This window comes from Lissotriton vulgaris, chromosome 9, assembly GCF_964263255.1.
Source record: "Lissotriton vulgaris chromosome 9, aLisVul1.2, whole genome shotgun sequence".
Taxonomy (NCBI): domain Eukaryota; kingdom Metazoa; phylum Chordata; class Amphibia; order Caudata; family Salamandridae; genus Lissotriton; species Lissotriton vulgaris.
In genome coordinates this window covers 1,114,407,305-1,114,427,525 of record NC_141697.1, presented here as the reverse complement: position 1 = coordinate 1,114,427,525, position 20,221 = coordinate 1,114,407,305, and the positions used below count along the sequence as shown (strand labels likewise).

At 45.1% G+C, this 20,221-nt stretch overlaps 1 protein-coding gene across 2 annotated transcripts in view; it reads left to right on the top strand.

Annotated features, from left to right (window-relative positions):
• The window catches only part of APPL1 (adaptor protein, phosphotyrosine interacting with PH domain and leucine zipper 1), a 249,693-nt gene that overhangs the window by 71,764 nt on the left and 157,708 nt on the right, over positions 1-20,221 (top strand). The window lies entirely within an intron of this gene.

Sequence of the window (20,221 nt, the reverse complement as noted above, 5' to 3'; positions counted from 1 at the left end):
CCTGTTGCCCCATGGGAACAGTCCAGTCCGAACTACAAAAGCCATGTCCTTCCCAGAACGGAATCAAGCATCCGAGGACCGGACCGGTTTCGAGGTAACACCTCTCATCAGCCCGGCTAGCTTGACTCCAAGTGGTGTGGAGTGCCTGGGACCCACGTCTGGGCATCCCCAGCGCACTTAGGGCGGCAATTGCAAAAACAACAAGTGATGGACTGAATGTGGATCAATGTCACACACTCCCCCAGTCAAAAGATCTGGGCCCAAATCCATCGTTTTTTTGCACTCCACACCACCCTGGGTTAGACAATGGCGATATGCAAATCAGCTCTGACCCTGTTGCCCCATGGGAACAGTCCAGTCCGAACTACAAAAGCCATGTCCTTCCCAGAACGGAATCAAGCATCCGAGGACCGGACCGGTTTCGAGGTAACACCTCTCATCAGCCCGGCTAGCTTGACTCCAAGTGGTGTGGAGTGCCTGGGACCCACGTCTGGGCATCCCCAGCGCACTTAGGGCGGCAATTGCAAAAACAACAAGTGATGGACTGAATGTGGATCAATGTCACACACTCCCCCAGTCAAAAGATCTGGGCCCAAATCCATCGTTTTTTTGCACTCCACACCACCCTGGGTTAGACAATGGCGATATGCAAATCAGCTCTGACCCTGTTGCCCCATGGGAACAGTCCAGTCCGAACTACAAAAGCCATGTCCTTCCCAGAACGGAATCAAGCATCCGAGGACCGGACCGGTTTCGAGGTAACACCTCTCATCAGCCCGGCTAGCTTGACTCCAAGTGGTGTGGAGTGCCTGGGACCCACGTCTGGGCATCCCCAGCGCACTTAGGGCGGCAATTGCAAAAACAACAAGTGATGGACTGAATGTGGATCAATGTCACACACTCCCCCAGTCAAAAGATCTGGGCCCAAATCCATCGTTTTTTTGCACTCCACACCACCCTGGGTTAGACAATGGCGATATGCAAATCAGCTCTGACCCTGTTGCCCCATGGGAACAGTCCAGTCCGAACTACAAAAGCCATGTCCTTCCCAGAACGGAATCAAGCATCCGAGGACCGGACCGGTTTCGAGGTAACACCTCTCATCAGCCCGGCTAGCTTGACTCCAAGTGGTGTGGAGTGCCTGGGACCCACGTCTGGGCATCCCCAGCGCACTTAGGGCGGCAATTGCAAAAACAACAAGTGATGGACTGAATGTGGATCAATGTCACACACTCCCCCAGTCAAAAGATCTGGGCCCAAATCCATCGTTTTTTTGCACTCCACACCACCCTGGGTTAGACAATGGCGATATGCAAATCAGCTCTGACCCTGTTGCCCCATGGGAACAGTCCAGTCCGAACTACAAAAGCCATGTCCTTCCCAGAACGGAATCAAGCATCCGAGGACCGGACCGGTTTCGAGGTAACACCTCTCATCAGCCCGGCTAGCTTGACTCCAAGTGGTGTGGAGTGCCTGGGACCCACGTCTGGGCATCCCCAGCGCACTTAGGGCGGCAATTGCAAAAACAACAAGTGATGGACTGAATGTGGATCAATGTCACACACTCCCCCAGTCAAAAGATCTGGGCCCAAATCCATCGTTTTTTTGCACTCCACACCACCCTGGGTTAGACAATGGCGATATGCAAATCAGCTCTGACCCTGTTGCCCCATGGGAACAGTCCAGTCCGAACTACAAAAGCCATGTCCTTCCCAGAACGGAATCAAGCATCCGAGGACCGGACCGGTTTCGAGGTAACACCTCTCATCAGCCCGGCTAGCTTGACTCCAAGTGGTGTGGAGTGCCTGGGACCCACGTCTGGGCATCCCCAGCGCACTTAGGGCGGCAATTGCAAAAACAACAAGTGATGGACTGAATGTGGATCAATGTCACACACTCCCCCAGTCAAAAGATCTGGGCCCAAATCCATCGTTTTTTTGCACTCCACACCACCCTGGGTTAGACAATGGCGATATGCAAATCAGCTCTGACCCTGTTGCCCCATGGGAACAGTCCAGTCCGAACTACAAAAGCCATGTCCTTCCCAGAACGGAATCAAGCATCCGAGGACCGGACCGGTTTCGAGGTAACACCTCTCATCAGCCCGGCTAGCTTGACTCCAAGTGGTGTGGAGTGCCTGGGACCCACGTCTGGGCATCCCCAGCGCACTTAGGGCGGCAATTGCAAAAACAACAAGTGATGGACTGAATGTGGATCAATGTCACACACTCCCCCAGTCAAAAGATCTGGGCCCAAATCCATCGTTTTTTTGCACTCCACACCACCCTGGGTTAGACAATGGCGATATGCAAATCAGCTCTGACCCTGTTGCCCCATGGGAACAGTCCAGTCCGAACTACAAAAGCCATGTCCTTCCCAGAACGGAATCAAGCGTCCGAGGACCGGACCGGTTTCGAGGTAACACCTCTCATCAGCCCGGCTAGCTTGACTCCAAGTGGTGTGGAGTGCCTGGGACCCACGTCTGGGCATCCCCAGCGCACTTAGGGCGGCAATTGCAAAAACAACAAGTGATGGACTGAATGTGTAGTTCGGACTGGACTGTTCCCATGGGGCACAGGGTCAGAGCTGATTTGCATAAAGCCATTATCTAACCCAGGGTGGTGTGGAGTGCAAAAAACGATGGATTTAGGCCCAGATCCTTGTACTGGGGTGAATGTAAGACATTGATCTACATTCTGTCCATCAAATTGTTTTTTGTAATTTTCTCCCTGAGTGTACTGGGGTAGCCCAGACGTGGGTCCCAGAGCCTCCACACCACTGGAGTCAAGCTAGCCGGGCTGATGAGAGGTGTTACCTCGAAACCGGTCCGGTCCTCGGATGCTTGATTCCGGTCTGGGAAAGATATGGCTGTGTAGTTCGGACTGGACTGTTCCCATGGGGCACAGGGTCAGAGCTGATTTGCATAAAGCCATTATCTAACCCAGGGTGGTGTGGAGTGCAAAAAACTATGGATTTAGGCCCAGATCCTTGTACTGGGGTGAATGTAAGACATTGATCTACATTCTGTCCATCAAATTGTTTTTTGTAATTTTCTCCCTGAGTGTACTGGGGTAGCCCAGACGTGGGTCCCAGAGCCTCCACACCACTGGAGTCAAGCTAGCCGGGCTGATGAGAGGTGTTACCTCGAAACCGGTCCGGTCCTCGGATGCTTGATTCCGGTCTGGGAAAGATATGGCTGTGTAGTTCGGACTGGACTGTTCCCATGGGGCACAGGGTCAGAGCTGATTTGCATAAAGCCATTATCTAACCCAGGGTGGTGTGGAGTGCAAAAAACGATGGATTTAGGCCCAGATCCTTGTACTGGGGTGAATGTAAGACATTGATCTACATTCTGTCCATCAAATTGTTTTTTGTAATTTTCTCCCTGAGTGTACTGGGGTAGCCCAGACGTGGGTCCCAGAGCCTCCACACCACTGGAGTCAAGCTAGCCGGGCTGATGAGAGGTGTTACCTCGAAACCGGTCCGGTCCTCGGATGCTTGATTCCGGTCTGGGAAAGATATGGCTGTGTAGTTCGGACTGGACTGTTCCCATGGGGCACAGGGTCAGAGCTGATTTGCATAAAGCCATTATCTAACCCAGGGTGGTGTGGAGTGCAAAAAACGATGGATTTAGGCCCAGATCCTTGTACTGGGGTGAATGTAAGACATTGATCTACATTCTGTCCATCAAATTGTTTTTTGTAATTTTCTCCCTGAGTGTACTGGGGTAGCCCAGACGTGGGTCCCAGAGCCTCCACACCACTGGAGTCAAGCTAGCCGGGCTGATGAGAGGTGTTACCTCGAAACCGGTCCGGTCCTCGGATGCTTGATTCCGGTCTGGGAAAGATATGGCTGTGTAGTTCGGACTGGACTGTTCCCATGGGGCACAGGGTCAGAGCTGATTTGCATAAAGCCATTATCTAACCCAGGGTGGTGTGGAGTGCAAAAAACGATGGATTTAGGCCCAGATCCTTGTACTGGGGTGAATGTAAGACATTGATCTACATTCTGTCCATCAAATTGTTTTTTGTAATTTTCTCCCTGAGTGTACTGGGGTAGCCCAGACGTGGGTCCCAGAGCCTCCACACCACTGGAGTCAAGCTAGCCGGGCTGATGAGAGGTGTTACCTCGAAACCGGTCCGGTCCTCGGATGCTTGATTCCGGTCTGGGAAAGATATGGCTGTGTAGTTCGGACTGGACTGTTCCCATGGGGCACAGGGTCAGAGCTGATTTGCATAAAGCCATTATCTAACCCAGGGTGGTGTGGAGTGCAAAAAACGATGGATTTAGGCCCAGATCCTTGTACTGGGGTGAATGTAAGACATTGATCTACATTCTGTCCATCAAATTGTTTTTTGTAATTTTCTCCCTGAGTGTACTGGGGTAGCCCAGACGTGGGTCCCAGAGCCTCCACACCACTGGAGTCAAGCTAGCCGGGCTGATGAGAGGTGTTACCTCGAAACCGGTCCGGTCCTCGGATGCTTGATTCCGGTCTGGGAAAGATATGGCTGTGTAGTTCGGACTGGACTGTTCCCATGGGGCACAGGGTCAGAGCTGATTTGCATAAAGCCATTATCTAACCCAGGGTGGTGTGGAGTGCAAAAAACGATGGATTTAGGCCCAGATCCTTGTACTGGGGTGAATGTAAGACATTGATCTACATTCTGTCCATCAAATTGTTTTTTGTAATTTTCTCCCTGAGTGTACTGGGGTAGCCCAGACGTGGGTCCCAGAGCCTCCACACCACTGGAGTCAAGCTAGCCGGGCTGATGAGAGGTGTTACCTCGAAACCGGTCCGGTCCTCGGATGCTTGATTCCGGTCTGGGAAAGATATGGCTGTGTAGTTCGGACTGGACTGTTCCCATGGGGCACAGGGTCAGAGCTGATTTGCATAAAGCCATTATCTAACCCAGGGTGGTGTGGAGTGCAAAAAACGATGGATTTAGGCCCAGATCCTTGTACTGGGGTGAATGTAAGACATTGATCTACATTCTGTCCATCAAATTGTTTTTTGTAATTTTCTCCCTGAGTGTACTGGGGTAGCCCAGACGTGGGTCCCAGAGCCTCCACACCACTGGAGTCAAGCTAGCCGGGCTGATGAGAGGTGTTACCTCGAAACCGGTCCGGTCCTCGGATGCTTGATTCCGGTCTGGGAAAGATATGGCTGTGTAGTTCGGACTGGACTGTTCCCATGGGGCACAGGGTCAGAGCTGATTTGCATAAAGCCATTATCTAACCCAGGGTGGTGTGGAGTGCAAAAAACGATGGATTTAGGCCCAGATCCTTGTACTGGGGTGAATGTAAGACATTGATCTACATTCTGTCCATCAAATTGTTTTTTGTAATTTTCTCCCTGAGTGTACTGGGGTAGCCCAGACGTGGGTCCCAGAGCCTCCACACCACTGGAGTCAAGCTAGCCGGGCTGATGAGAGGTGTTACCTCGAAACCGGTCCGGTCCTCGGATGCTTGATTCCGGTCTGGGAAAGATATGGCTGTGTAGTTCGGACTGGACTGTTCCCATGGGGCACAGGGTCAGAGCTGATTTGCATAAAGCCATTATCTAACCCAGGGTGGTGTGGAGTGCAAAAAACGATGGATTTAGGCCCAGATCCTTGTACTGGGGTGAATGTAAGACATTGATCTACATTCTGTCCATCAAATTGTTTTTTGTAATTTTCTCCCTGAGTGTACTGAGGTAGCCCAGACGTGGGTCCCAGAGCCTCCACACCACTGGAGTCAAGCTAGCCGGGCTGATGAGAGGTGTTACCTCGAAACCGGTCCGGTCCTCGGATGCTTGATTCCGGTCTGGGAAAGATATGGCTGTGTAGTTCGGACTGGACTGTTCCCATGGGGCACAGGGTCAGAGCTGATTTGCATAAAGCCATTATCTAACCCAGGGTGGTGTGGAGTGCAAAAAACGATGGATTTAGGCCCAGATCCTTGTACTGGGGTGAATGTAAGACATTGATCTACATTCTGTCCATCAAATTGTTTTTTGTAATTTTCTCCCTGAGTGTACTGGGGTAGCCCAGACGTGGGTCCCAGAGCCTCCACACCACTGGAGTCAAGCTAGCCGGGCTGATGAGAGGTGTTACCTCGAAACCGGTCCGGTCCTCGGATGCTTGATTCCGGTCTGGGAAAGATATGGCTGTGTAGTTCGGACTGGACTGTTCCCATGGGGCACAGGGTCAGAGCTGATTTGCATAAAGCCATTATCTAACCCAGGGTGGTGTGGAGTGCAAAAAACGATGGATTTAGGCCCAGATCCTTGTACTGGGGTGAATGTAAGACATTGATCTACATTCTGTCCATCAAATTGTTTTTTGTAATTTTCTCCCTGAGTGTACTGGGGTAGCCCAGACGTGGGTCCCAGAGCCTCCACACCACTGGAGTCAAGCTAGCCGGGCTGATGAGAGGTGTTACCTCGAAACCGGTCCGGTCCTCGGATGCTTGATTCCGGTCTGGGAAAGATATGGCTGTGTAGTTCGGACTGGACTGTTCCCATGGGGCACAGGGTCAGAGCTGATTTGCATAAAGCCATTATCTAACCCAGGGTGGTGTGGAGTGCAAAAAACGATGGATTTAGGCCCAGATCCTTGTACTGGGGTGAATGTAAGACATTGATCTACATTCTGTCCATCAAATTGTTTTTTGTAATTTTCTCCCTGAGTGTACTGGGGTAGCCCAGACGTGGGTCCCAGAGCCTCCACACCACTGGAGTCAAGCTAGCCGGGCTGATGAGAGGTGTTACCTCGAAACCGGTCCGGTCCTCGGATGCTTGATTCCGGTCTGGGAAAGATATGGCTGTGTAGTTCGGACTGGACTGTTCCCATGGGGCACAGGGTCAGAGCTGATTTGCATAAAGCCATTATCTAACCCAGGGTGGTGTGGAGTGCAAAAAACGATGGATTTAGGCCCAGATCCTTGTACTGGGGTGAATGTAAGACATTGATCTACATTCTGTCCATCAAATTGTTTTTTGTAATTTTCTCCCTGAGTGTACTGGGGTAGCCCAGACGTGGGTCCCAGAGCCTCCACACCACTGGAGTCAAGCTAGCCGGGCTGATGAGAGGTGTTACCTCGAAACCGGTCCGGTCCTCGGATGCTTGATTCCGGTCTGGGAAAGATATGGCTGTGTAGTTCGGACTGGACTGTTCCCATGGGGCACAGGGTCAGAGCTGATTTGCATAAAGCCATTATCTAACCCAGGGTGGTGTGGAGTGCAAAAAACGATGGATTTAGGCCCAGATCCTTGTACTGGGGTGAATGTAAGACATTGATCTACATTCTGTCCATCAAATTGTTTTTTGTAATTTTCTCCCTGAGTGTACTGGGGTAGCCCAGACGTGGGTCCCAGAGCCTCCACACCACTGGAGTCAAGCTAGCCGGGCTGATGAGAGGTGTTACCTCGAAACCGGTCCGGTCCTCGGATGCTTGATTCCGGTCTGGGAAAGATATGGCTGTGTAGTTCGGACTGGACTGTTCCCATGGGGCACAGGGTCAGAGCTGATTTGCATAAAGCCATTATCTAACCCAGGGTGGTGTGGAGTGCAAAAAACGATGGATTTAGGCCCAGATCCTTGTACTGGGGTGAATGTAAGACATTGATCTACATTCTGTCCATCAAATTGTTTTTTGTAATTTTCTCCCTGAGTGTACTGGGGTAGCCCAGACGTGGGTCCCAGAGCCTCCACACCACTGGAGTCAAGCTAGCCGGGCTGATGAGAGGTGTTACCTCGAAACCGGTCCGGTCCTCGGATGCTTGATTCCGGTCTGGGAAAGATATGGCTGTGTAGTTCGGACTGGACTGTTCCCATGGGGCACAGGGTCAGAGCTGATTTGCATAAAGCCATTATCTAACCCAGGGTGGTGTGGAGTGCAAAAAACGATGGATTTAGGCCCAGATCCTTGTACTGGGGTGAATGTAAGACATTGATCTACATTCTGTCCATCAAATTGTTTTTTGTAATTTTCTCCCTGAGTGTACTGGGGTAGCCCAGACGTGGGTCCCAGAGCCTCCACACCACTGGAGTCAAGCTAGCCGGGCTGATGAGAGGTGTTACCTCGAAACCGGTCCGGTCCTCGGATGCTTGATTCCGGTCTGGGAAAGATATGGCTGTGTAGTTCGGACTGGACTGTTCCCATGGGGCACAGGGTCAGAGCTGATTTGCATAAAGCCATTATCTAACCCAGGGTGGTGTGGAGTGCAAAAAACGATGGATTTAGGCCCAGATCCTTGTACTGGGGTGAATGTAAGACATTGATCTACATTCTGTCCATCAAATTGTTTTTTGTAATTTTCTCCCTGAGTGTACTGGGGTAGCCCAGACGTGGGTCCCAGAGCCTCCACACCACTGGAGTCAAGCTAGCCGGGCTGATGAGAGGTGTTACCTCGAAACCGGTCCGGTCCTCGGATGCTTGATTCCGGTCTGGGAAAGATATGGCTGTGTAGTTCGGACTGGACTGTTCCCATGGGGCACAGGGTCAGAGCTGATTTGCATAAAGCCATTATCTAACCCAGGGTGGTGTGGAGTGCAAAAAACGATGGATTTAGGCCCAGATCCTTGTACTGGGGTGAATGTAAGACATTGATCTACATTCTGTCCATCAAATTGTTTTTTGTAATTTTCTCCCTGAGTGTACTGGGGTAGCCCAGACGTGGGTCCCAGAGCCTCCACACCACTGGAGTCAAGCTAGCCGGGCTGATGAGAGGTGTTACCTCGAAACCGGTCCGGTCCTCGGATGCTTGATTCCGGTCTGGGAAAGATATGGCTGTGTAGTTCGGACTGGACTGTTCCCATGGGGCACAGGGTCAGAGCTGATTTGCATAAAGCCATTATCTAACCCAGGGTGGTGTGGAGTGCAAAAAACGATGGATTTAGGCCCAGATCCTTGTACTGGGGTGAATGTAAGACATTGATCTACATTCTGTCCATCAAATTGTTTTTTGTAATTTTCTCCCTGTAGGTTACATGTATGACACAAATAGTGCTTCCTAAACTCAGCTATCAATAAATGGTGCCCATATACCGCCATATGGTAGAGCTTGATACTCTTTTTTTTTTTTACATTGTTCACCTAATTACAGAGATTGCCAATAGCTGCCAAGGGTTACACATTTACCTCTTTTTGTCTATTACTTGAGTGTTCTCCCTATGCTTCAGAATTTGTTTAAAATCACAGTTCTTAAATTAACCAAGGTTCTGTCCATTGTTGAATCAAAGTATGTCTTTATTATATTTGTAGTGTATTGTTTGATCCTTTTTAGACTTTAAGATTATGGTCCTTAAATAATTACACTTATACAAGTGTCCCATTATGCATGATTATGTAGGAATGACTGAAAGATAACACTTGGGGATCAGAAAAGGTTCTTTACCTTCAGACGTTTTTCTTTTTTAAAATTCTTACAGTATTTCCTGTGGGTTATTTCATTGTTCAGTTCTCCAGTTTGAAGAGTGGCTTTGTGGATCAGGAGACCTGGCCATGCACCTTCACCCGCTTTCACATGTATCCCAGCCCATCACAGCCTCACCTGAGCCAACCATGGGAGGTCACTCGACATCCATGAGTTTCTTTGAAGGAGGCCATCCCTTCCTGGTGTGACTTTGACTAACGTTTCCCACTTGACTCTCTGTAAGGGCCAAACAACTCACATGCCTGTGGGATGTGGACCCCGTTTGAGGCATGAATAGCCCCACTGGCCTGAGCACGTAACAAACTTCAAGGCCCCTACAATGGACCTGTGGTGTCCTTCCCAGGTCACTAGTGTCACTTCAGACTTCCCACAGACTCAGCTGGCCCAGAGTGGCTACTTTGCACCCAAAGGATCCGGGAATCCATAGTTCACTGGGAATCAGGAATTTGGTAGAGTATATCAAGGACTGCATTACTGTTGTATGTGTAATAAGGGAAAGATGAAAACTTAGAAACCACATTGGAGCAAAGTAGGAAACCAAATCATGGAAAAACTATTTTAAGGAAAGACAATTTTAAAGAAATACAAATAAATTGAAAATCACAGGAAAGATTTTAAAGGAAATATAATTTTAAGGAACGTCCAAATCCACACAACTGGGAGAAGATTAGGGATAGTGAGGGCTTTTTGGGTTCATGGATGGGTGATGTTTAGAAACAATGAGAGGTTTTTAGGGTTCATAAATGGGCGGAGTTTAGAGGTGTGAGGGCTTTTTAGGGATCAGGCATGGGTAAAGTTTAGAGTGGTGAGGGTTTTTTTAGGATTCAGGGATGGGTGACCTGTAGGGGTGGATGTTAGGATTTTTTAGGTTTTACAGACAGGTAGAGTTTAGGACAGGGTAGTGTTTTTAAGGTTCACTAATGAGTAGAGTTTTCGGGTGTTGAAGGGTTTTTAGTGTTTTGGGAATGGGTGGAGTTTTGGGTGGTGTGGGCTTCTAAGGGTTCAGGGATCGGTGGAGTTTTTATGTAGAAAGGGTTTTCAGGGCTCAGGAATACAGGATTTAAAAGATGGTGAGGGGGTTTAGGGTCATTAATGGGTGGCTTTCAGGGGTGGGGAGGGTTTTTAGGTTTCAGAGATGAGTGGAGTTTAGAGGGGTGGTGCAGGAATTTAAGGGATCAGGGATTTGGTGGTGTTTAAGCGTAGAAAGGGTTTTTGGGGGTCAGGAAAGGGTGAAGTATAGCGGTAGTGAAGGAGTTCTAGGTTAAGAGATGAGTAGAAAGGATCTTAAGGGTTCAAGGGTGGTTGCAGTTTAGGGCTTATCAAAGTTTATACACGGGGATGCATTTTAGGGCGCAGAGATGGATGGGGTTTATGGTTGGTGAGGGTTCAGCTTTTGATACACTTGCACCCTATAAACTTTTTAAACAAACCTCATCTTGGCCTCACACCCCCTGGTTTGACAATGGCCTGCGCCTGCTGAAAGCAGGTTGTAGGTATTTGGAAAGACTGTGGCGATGGTCAAAGGCTTTAAATGACAAAGAAGCTATTAAAGTCGCTCTCAAAGAATACCATGCTCTTATTAGAAAGCCTAGATGGAGTTTTATCTGAATCCAAACGAATAATGTGGGTAACACCTCTAGAGCACTGTGTTAAGTGATCAATATGTTTACTCATCCCAATGCATGTGGTTCTGAAATACCTGCCTCTCAATTACTTTGTAATTCGTTAGCTGACTTTTTCAAGGACAAAGTTGAGACCATTGATAGAAAATGCCCTATGAATCAGAGTCTTTCTATTGTTAGCCCCCCAATACTGCTTGAGGACAATCTTTTTTCATATTTGGATAGATTTATAACTTTGACATAAGAACAAATTATATCTGCTTTTCGGATCGCCAAGTCAGCCTCTCTGACGAAAGTTGTGGCCTCTCTAGCAGCTGAGTTAGCTCCAGCGGCTCTGGCTCTGCTCTATCTGTCACTTGAATTGGCCAAGGTACCGATAGTTTGGAAGACTGCTTTAGTAGTTCCCATACAAAAAAACCTAATATAGACACTAATAACTTGAGTAACTACTACCCGGTTTCTTTTCTTCCTCTATTGGGAAAAGTTCTTGAAACAGTTTATGGCGTTCCTGGAAGAGCTTGCAATTCTAGACCCCTCTCTAGTCGGGTTTCCGAGCTGCCCGTAGTACGGAGACGGCTTTGGTAGCAGTTACTGATTCCATCTGGATTTCTGTGATTGCCCGTTCTCCAGCTATGCTGATCTTTCTAGATCACTGTGCGGCATTTGACACTGTGTCCCATACAGTTCTGATTAGCAAACTGCATGGGATCGGGGTCAGAGGTACTCTCCTGCAGTGGTTAGTCAATTTTCTAAAAGATCGATCCCAAATCACCACCTAGGGCTCTTCTAAATCTCGGCAGGTACCTCTTTCTAAAGGGTGTGCCCCAAGGCTTATCTTTGAGCCCAACGTTGTTTAACATCTACGTTACTCCCTTAGCTCTGGTTGTTAGAACCTAAGGTTTCGAAATAATCTCGTATGGTGACGATACACAGGTGATCATCTCTATAAAACAGGGCTTTGAGAGCACTAAGCTTCATTTCCAAAACTGTATGAGAGACATTGCCGCTTGGATGTCCAGGAACTGTCTCCAGCTGAATAGTGAAAAGACGAAAGTATTACTGTTTGGTAAGGCACAACATTTATGATCTTCCAACTGGTGGCCTGCGGAATGAGACACCGCCCCATGCCCTAATCATACATCAAAAAATGTAGGGGTAAAAATGTATCCTAACTTGTCTATGAAAAATCTTTCCGTGGCTCCCGGCTTCGGTGAGGTGAACGTTGATCCAGGTGCTGATTATCAGTTGCCTGGATTATTGCAATGCCTTGCTTATGGCAGCTAACAACACTCTCTTAACAAAACTTCAAGTTGTTCAAAATACTGCTGCCCCATTTGTCTTGTGACAAGGCTTTTTAGTAACCCCTCGGATTCGTGCCTCAAGGTATGGAGGCAGGGCTTTTTCTAATACTGTTCCGAGAGACTGAAATCAACTACCTAAAGTTCTGTGATATTGTACGGACTTCACCCGATGTAAGAGATTATTGAAAACCTGGCTATTTTATGAATGGGCTGCATTACCCGGCTCAGCGCAGAGATATACCTTCAGGTATGATTCGTTGCGCTTTATAAGTGGATATAACATAATATTAGGTGGTGAGGGTTCAGGGTTTTAAAAACAGCCAAAGTAATCGGTTGAAAATATAAAAACTATAAATCCGAAATATTATCCCTCGATGTAAATGATTGAAATAAATACCTTCAACAAAAATTTTATTGAAAGTAAGACATGCAACCATTTCATTTACATCTTAAAAAGAAGTATGCAGAAGCCAATTTAAAAACTTTCTATAAATTCGTTTCGATGAATTGGTAAATAACATTCATCCTGAAATTTTCTATTAAACTGTTCAGATGAAATGATTTCTCAGTAATGATATTGCATTAAATCATTTTTCTATGAAATCACATACAAGACTGCATTACGCAAGAAGTGGAGGTATGCAGTGAGTGTAGGAGGAACTTCCCCAGGGACATGAAGGATAGGTGGGACTTCGCTATGGACATGGAGGGCAGGCCACCGGGACACTGTCACAGAGAAATGCAGAACAAGACCTGGGTAGATTTCCTAAGGATCACGGGGGACGGGCCCTGGGACATTTTTTTTCAGACAGGAACATAGGCCCTGGGGAGGTACCCCAGGAGACATGGGGGAGATCTAAGGGTGACTTCCAAAGAGAGATGGAAGGAAGGCCACGAGGAAGTTACAAGAAAAAAAGCCTAGTTTAAACAATGAGTTACTGTATTCTTCATGCGTTTTATTGCCAACCCACTTGAGTAAATATAAAGTTGGTTAACCCCCTCTCAGCAATGAAACTTGTAAAAGCATTCAATTTTATGAACAGAATGATCAATTGTAGTTTATTATTAATGTGCAGAAAACCATCTAAACTCATTAATTAAGAAATGTGTATTGCAAAAATATTACAGTTACAAACATCTCAATTGTTTTTTAAATATGTTAAAAAACAGTCTCTAAACATTGCATCAGTTCATCAGGATCCCAAATAAAACCAGGCAAAATACAATTTTATGACGATAATATTACCTATTAAACTTTGCCAGATGCAGCAATTACATGTTTTAGGTGAATTAAATGTTTGGGGTTGTTCTTGGGGGCGGTAGATGGAAAGGAGTCATTTCATTTAATTTCAAAATCTTTATTCGGATACAATGAATATCCATAAAAGCACAAATCCAAAAACCAAAACATATAATAAAAGTACATAGGTCCGATAAAAGAGTTATGTATTATACTTCCAACCTATTGACAATGATGCTGTATGATATTCCCTCACTGTAAAATGTTACATTTTCATAATAATGGAAATGTCCACCTATAAGATTTTATGCCACATTGAGGAGAAGCAAATGCTTAGAGGCTAGCTACCTGTTTCTGCAGATTAGCTGGACAACTGGATATTGGCAGGGGTTGGCTTATGGGCACTGCTTTGTAGTGTCTCTAGGGAGGCTGTGGAGAGGGCAAAAGGGACATGCTCAGGAAACCTTAAAGAGATTGTGTGGGGAAGTGTTTCTCTTTGCCACAGAAGCTATAATTGTTTCTGCCCAAGCTGTACTTGTCTGTGTTTGGGGGAAACCAACATTACTATTGCTCATGCTATACCTGATAAATATGTGAGTGTCAGAGGTTTGCTGTCCTGCTACCAAGGGTGTACTTACTGCTTGTGTGTGTGTACGTGTATGTGTGTGTTTGTGCGTATGTAACAGGGTCATCTTAAGGGAGGGTCTGTTGAGACTCTGCACTGGACTTCACTTCTTTCAGTGCTCCAATAGCCTGCATCAACATGTATATATTTCTTTAAAAATCCTGCCATAAATGTATAATGAGGTAGCTAAGGACAGACATTCACCACTAGTTGGTGCCAGATGCTGGAGCTGCCTTGAAAGTATGTGTGAGCATGTCGGTGCCATAAGCAGGGGTAGATGGGGCAGTTTACTGTGGCCCTACTTTTTCAAGGCCCTGTGTACCTGCCACAGGTACCTGCTATGGAATGAAAACAATGATTGTCTGGTTAATAGGTAATGAGGGAACCAAAGGCGTCCATATCACTAGGTAGCAACAAATGCAGGAGCTGATTTGTTAAGGAAATGTGGGGGTTCCGCAGACAGGGATTGAGGAATTTGATGCTTGCCCTGGTCCTGCTCATGTTGTATAATTTGGAATACCACTGGAGTAGCCCAAATGACAATCAAGAGGCTTGCCTCTTAAATTGGATAACATTAACAATACAGTATTGACTGCCAGAGAAATTCAAAAGAGCACTATGGGGTTGACTCTACCCTTCACTGTAAACACAAGTCACTGACTAAGACCCATACAAACTGGTAAGTAAGTATATGCAGTTGGGGTCCTTTCAGGAGTGGCTGGGCAGTTAAAAACCCAATAGTTCCCTAAAAGAAACTCATGGCAGCCATACTTGCTGAATGAAGACAGGCACACAATAAGCCATAAGTGTTGGAAGTCAAATAAGCGCAGGTTTTGTTCTCCCCAATGACATCTATTATGTAATATTAACCTTCAAATACTACGATATTCACCTCCTACACAAGTATCTCAAAACTAAGAGCAGACAGTCCCAGAAAATGCAAAGCGGGTTAGAGGTGATTTGATTTTTTTTTTCACCCTTTTAATGCAGCATTACATCCTTCTGTGCAAACAAAAATCGAAAAGTTAGAGTAATGTTACAATACCCTTAAAGTGTTTTAGTGGTGGTTTAATTCAATGGACATTTGTTTTTTTTTGCAACCACCTAACCACTCTCTAACTTTCCTGAGACAATGACTCCTCTGAATGTGAATATGAGTTTCTGTACTTCCAGTTGTGAGATGGTTTTAGTAACCAGAACATACATAGCTTCGTTATAAAAACAAACATGGACAAAAGGAACTCATAAGTGGGACAAAAATAGGATAGAGGCAGTCAACAAGATGAGAGAAATTAATAAACCCTCTGATATGAGTCTGTCATTTCTTCCAAATCCATTCTGATAAACAATGGTTAGACAAATCATTTTTTGTTGAAAACCTTATTGTACAATCATATTACCTAGGTTTTGGGGGTTATTTGTTGGCGTTCCCATTTTGAATGGAATAGCTCTCAGTCCACTCTGTCCGACTTCTTTTTTACTCATCCACGTCTGGATGTGGTGTGTGACTCCACCGCCATTTGTTGCCATGCCAGTTTTCTATTTAGACCTGGATTGACTGCACAGATATCACATTTCCTTACAATATATTTAGAGTGGGTTTTGGGTATGTCCCTTCAATCATTGGCTTTTTGAACCAGTCATTGGCTTGAGACTGGTCAGTTACATCTTGGCTCAGCCCAGAGGAGTAATCCTCTGTCACTGGATGCTTCTGTCTGTTACAGTATCTTTCTGCCTCAAGTTCAGTGCTTGCATTGCTCTATTCTACAACTAAATACTTCTCTGTTTTTTTCTGTTGGCTTCTTCCCGACCCTCCTCTGTGTCCTTCTCTTCGTTTTACTCCTGCACCACCCCCTCTACATCTTCCCCTACCATCCTTCCTTCATGTGCCCCCCCCTCTTTTCTCTGTGCGCATCCAGCTCCTTCTTGTTTCTCCCATCTGCTCCTCCTCCTGTGTGATCCTCCTTGTTGCCCTGTCCACCCTTTTTTCAGGCAGCTTTCTCTAAGAGTTTCAGCACTCAAGTAGATTTTCTATACTGAAGGTTCCCTTGCCTTCACTATGGTCCTGTTGTATTTCTTGTTGAAAGACAGTTGGTCACAGGGAGCCTTCATTATAGGCCTTCTTTTCTTCTGCATCATACACTTGCAGCCCTTGGTCCACTGTTTCAAATGTATGAAGTCTCCACACAAATTCAAGTGGATCTAGATGGTATTTCATCTGACCAACATTCTATCACTGCTTATCCCACTGTTGTAAAGTCTTTTGTGATCATTATTTATTTTTGTCATAAATTCCTATAAGCGGGACCTCTTTATAATAGGTATGTAGCTTCCTGTACTGCTGTTTTTTTGTTTGCCCTTGTGAATTGAATACTCCTCCATCCCCAGGTCAGTCTTCGAAATCTGGTTGTTACTTTACCACTAAGCTATATTTCGTCCTCCAAGTCTAGGCAACAGCTAAGGCAGCATATTGCTATCTCTATAATATATCAAAAATTGACCTCTTCTCAAATTCATTATCTTCAATTCAACTGGTTAATGGTAATGTTTTTTCAGGACTTTGTGCTGCACTATATTTTTGATTCTCCATCAGAAACAGATTGATATTCTTCTGGCAGTGCAAAATTGCGCTTGTTGACTCATTTTAGGTCCTGGAAAAAGGATCAGGTTTCTTGTCATTTGTCTCAGTTAAGCAGACGTTTGGCTGGAACATTAAAGGACCATGCTTAGGGAGACCAATTTCATTTTATGATGTTCAAATCGTACACGATTGTCCCAGTGATTGGATCAGTGAGATGCGCTTTTGTGGAGTTATAATTATGCTGGAAAGTAAGACATTTATTTGAATTAAGAAAGCCTCTTCCTGCCTGTGGTCTTTATTTTATCCATGGCAGTATGCTATAGTCTCTTAATATTTGCCTAATTTTTTAGCATAAAGATTGATTTCTGCACAGCTTTGTTCAACAACACTCTTATTCACCTAGAAGAAGCCCACTACCTCTAAATTCATAATTTAATTACGCTAACCAGTCTGCAGGAGCTGTCTCACTGTAAACATAGGATAAGGTTAAGCTGCTTTGTCTATAGATAGCAGGCCGCCTTTCTGTTTAGTTAATGTAGAAAAATGAGTTCTTTCTATCTATGTACGTTGGCACATCAGATCATAGTCTTTCTACCCAGCGGTGGTAGAATGTTCTGAAGCTCTTCTGCTTCCTTGGAAGAGGGCATCTTGGAGAAGTAGCATCAAAAAGGAGAAGCACACAGCAGACCAATCATATGGGCACCATGTTATTAAAATGGCCCGTTTTTTCATTCCTTTTCTAAACAAAAAAAAAGAATGGGATGCCTTTAGATAGGTGGGAAGAGAGTTTGAGACAGACCTGGTAGATGAGAAATAAGAGAGAACTTCAGCCAAGGTAGGCCTTCTTGACCAAGGCAATAGATATAAGATTACCAGAGTAGGAACAGAGTGTACAAACCAAGAAAATGATGGGGGAGGAAGGTAGGATTGCAGTCATTCAGCTCTCTGAAACAGAGGCTTAAACATTTAAATGGAGAATGTTTCCTGATGGGTAGCCAGTGAGGAGCTACCTAATATGAGGACATGCTCTTTTTTTCTGTCTTGCCTAATTATCAACCTGACTTCTTAAGTTTGCACAACATGGGGAAGGGACAAGGGCTATCTTGGAAGACACAAGAGAAAAGAATTTGATTTTCCGGACATGTCGATATTGAGGTACGAAGGAAAACAATATTTAGGAAGACCTAAGAAAAATTAATTACAATAGTCCAGATGTGCTCATATTAAGGTCTGACAAATCTCAGTGTAGAAGAATGAAGTAGAAGAAGATTTATTTCTCTGAGAATTTGGAGGTTAAAGAAGCAGGTAGAAAATCTTATTGATGGGATTCATAAAGGATAACGAGTAGTTAATATATTACGACCGGTCTCAAATGGGCAGGCAAAAGGTCACATATTGTTTGCTGACAGTTTTGGCAGTGGAGCCGTTTTTAAAGTTGGAACAATATGTGTTAGTGTCACTGATTGTGTGGCTGATGAGTTGTGTGCCATCAGTAGAAGTATAAATGCTCAAATTAGCACCTCGAATATTGAATTGTGAAGCTCAAGCTGAAAATTGGCCCATCCCCACCCCGCAGAAGAGATTTAAAGGAAGAGGAGTGTGGATGGAGAGAGATGACTTGAACACTTTTTGCTAGAAAGAAACACAGCTAATCCAGAGCACAGCCTCTGTTACTAAACTTAAAGGGACATTGTTGAGGGCCGCAGAGAGGTCAACAGGTATGAGGGATGCTGTTTTGCTTCTCTACAGCCCTGCAGTGCTAAGACCACTGTAGCATGACTAAGATGAATATCACCTTGGGCAAAATTCAAAATAGACTTTGATAAAGTAAGAGAGCTAGCCAGTGACCTCAATTCTAGTCTTCTTGTCTGGGAAAGGCAGGACCGATATCATTGTCTGATTTCAGAGGGTGGTGAGACCAGTAGCAATGCTGTCTATATCCAGTTTAGTAATGCACATGGGGCAAGAACATAAAGTGTATCCTGAGTTAATAGAGAATAGCGTAGCAGAAACTGAAGTTTTGTCTACACGACTAAAGATAGAGAGCATTTTAGTGAGATTCTCCTTTGAGGATTAAGAATCTTAGCATTGTCTTTGTTCACAATGCCTAAAGACCCACTGGAGGAGGCAGTAATAGTTTGCTAAGTCGTAAGAGGAATGTCAGGGTAGTTCAGATAAAAAAAACAGAGACCCCCCACAACTAGAAGCACATCTGGGATTGGAGAGTCTTTAGAATCATTAGGAGCAGATAAAATACACTATTTGTAGAATGATCTGGCAAACTCTTTTTTTTTAAAAAAAAAATTTAATTTTTTTTTATTGAACATAGCAATGGATGATCAATGGTACAACGCATCTTTACAATTTTCTTTTTCAATAATCATTTCAATGGTTAAACAGACTTAAAAAAAAACATTAACAAATAAAAAAAAAGAAAAGAATAAAAAAAGAAAGACATCTATATACATATATATATCAGACATGAGAATTAGGAAAAGGGGAAGATATTCATCAAGCACGACTAAAAAGGAATACAAACAACAATTTTATCAAGAAGGGTCTGTGCAAAATCCGCAATTTATAAAGTGGCATTGCAAAAAAGTGCAAAAACCTGCAATAAAGTGCTACTGCATGTGCAAAGAACTATGATAAAGTGGTATCTAAAAGAAGTGCTGGTGCAGTTAAATGTATTGACCCTTTCTTTATCTTTATCCTTCTTTTGCTGCTCATCCCTCCTTCAGTTGTTCCAAATCCCCAAAATATTTCCAATTCCTTTCAAATCTCTTAATAGAACCTACTCCGCCCGCATATGCTTTTTCAAAGAGACAGGTTCTCCTCGTCTTATTAAACCATTTTATTAGTGATGGAATTTCCCTTGATTTCCAGTTTTGTAATATTAAAGAGCGAGCAATCGCACATGATATAAATATAAATACCTCGTCCGATTTCTTGATATTGCTTCTATCCTTGCTTATGCCAAACAAGGCCATTTCTACCGTAGGCGGAAATGATTTTCCAATGGCCAATTCAATTTGCGCGAATATCTCTTTCCAGAAAGACTCCAACATCGGGCAGGCAAAAATAATATGATACCATCCTCCCTGGCCGTGTGCTAAACATCTAAAACACTTGTTTTCTGTTCCAGGAAACATTCTTGCCATAGCCTCAGGCGTATAATAGGCTAACCAACGAGACAGAAAGGCCATCCTCTTATAGTTGGCAGCGCGCAAGGATTTGTTTCCCAGTAAACAGAGAGCCTCCCAATCTTTCAAGGAAAAAAAGCACTGGGTCGAGAGACTTACTTTATTCAGATGTTTAACAATGAGTGGGGATTGACCAGAGCAATGGAGCAATTTATACCACTGCCCTATCCCGCTGCTCTTCCTACCATAAAGGTTATTTAGTAAGTTATTAGGGGTGGGTTTAAAGCAGCA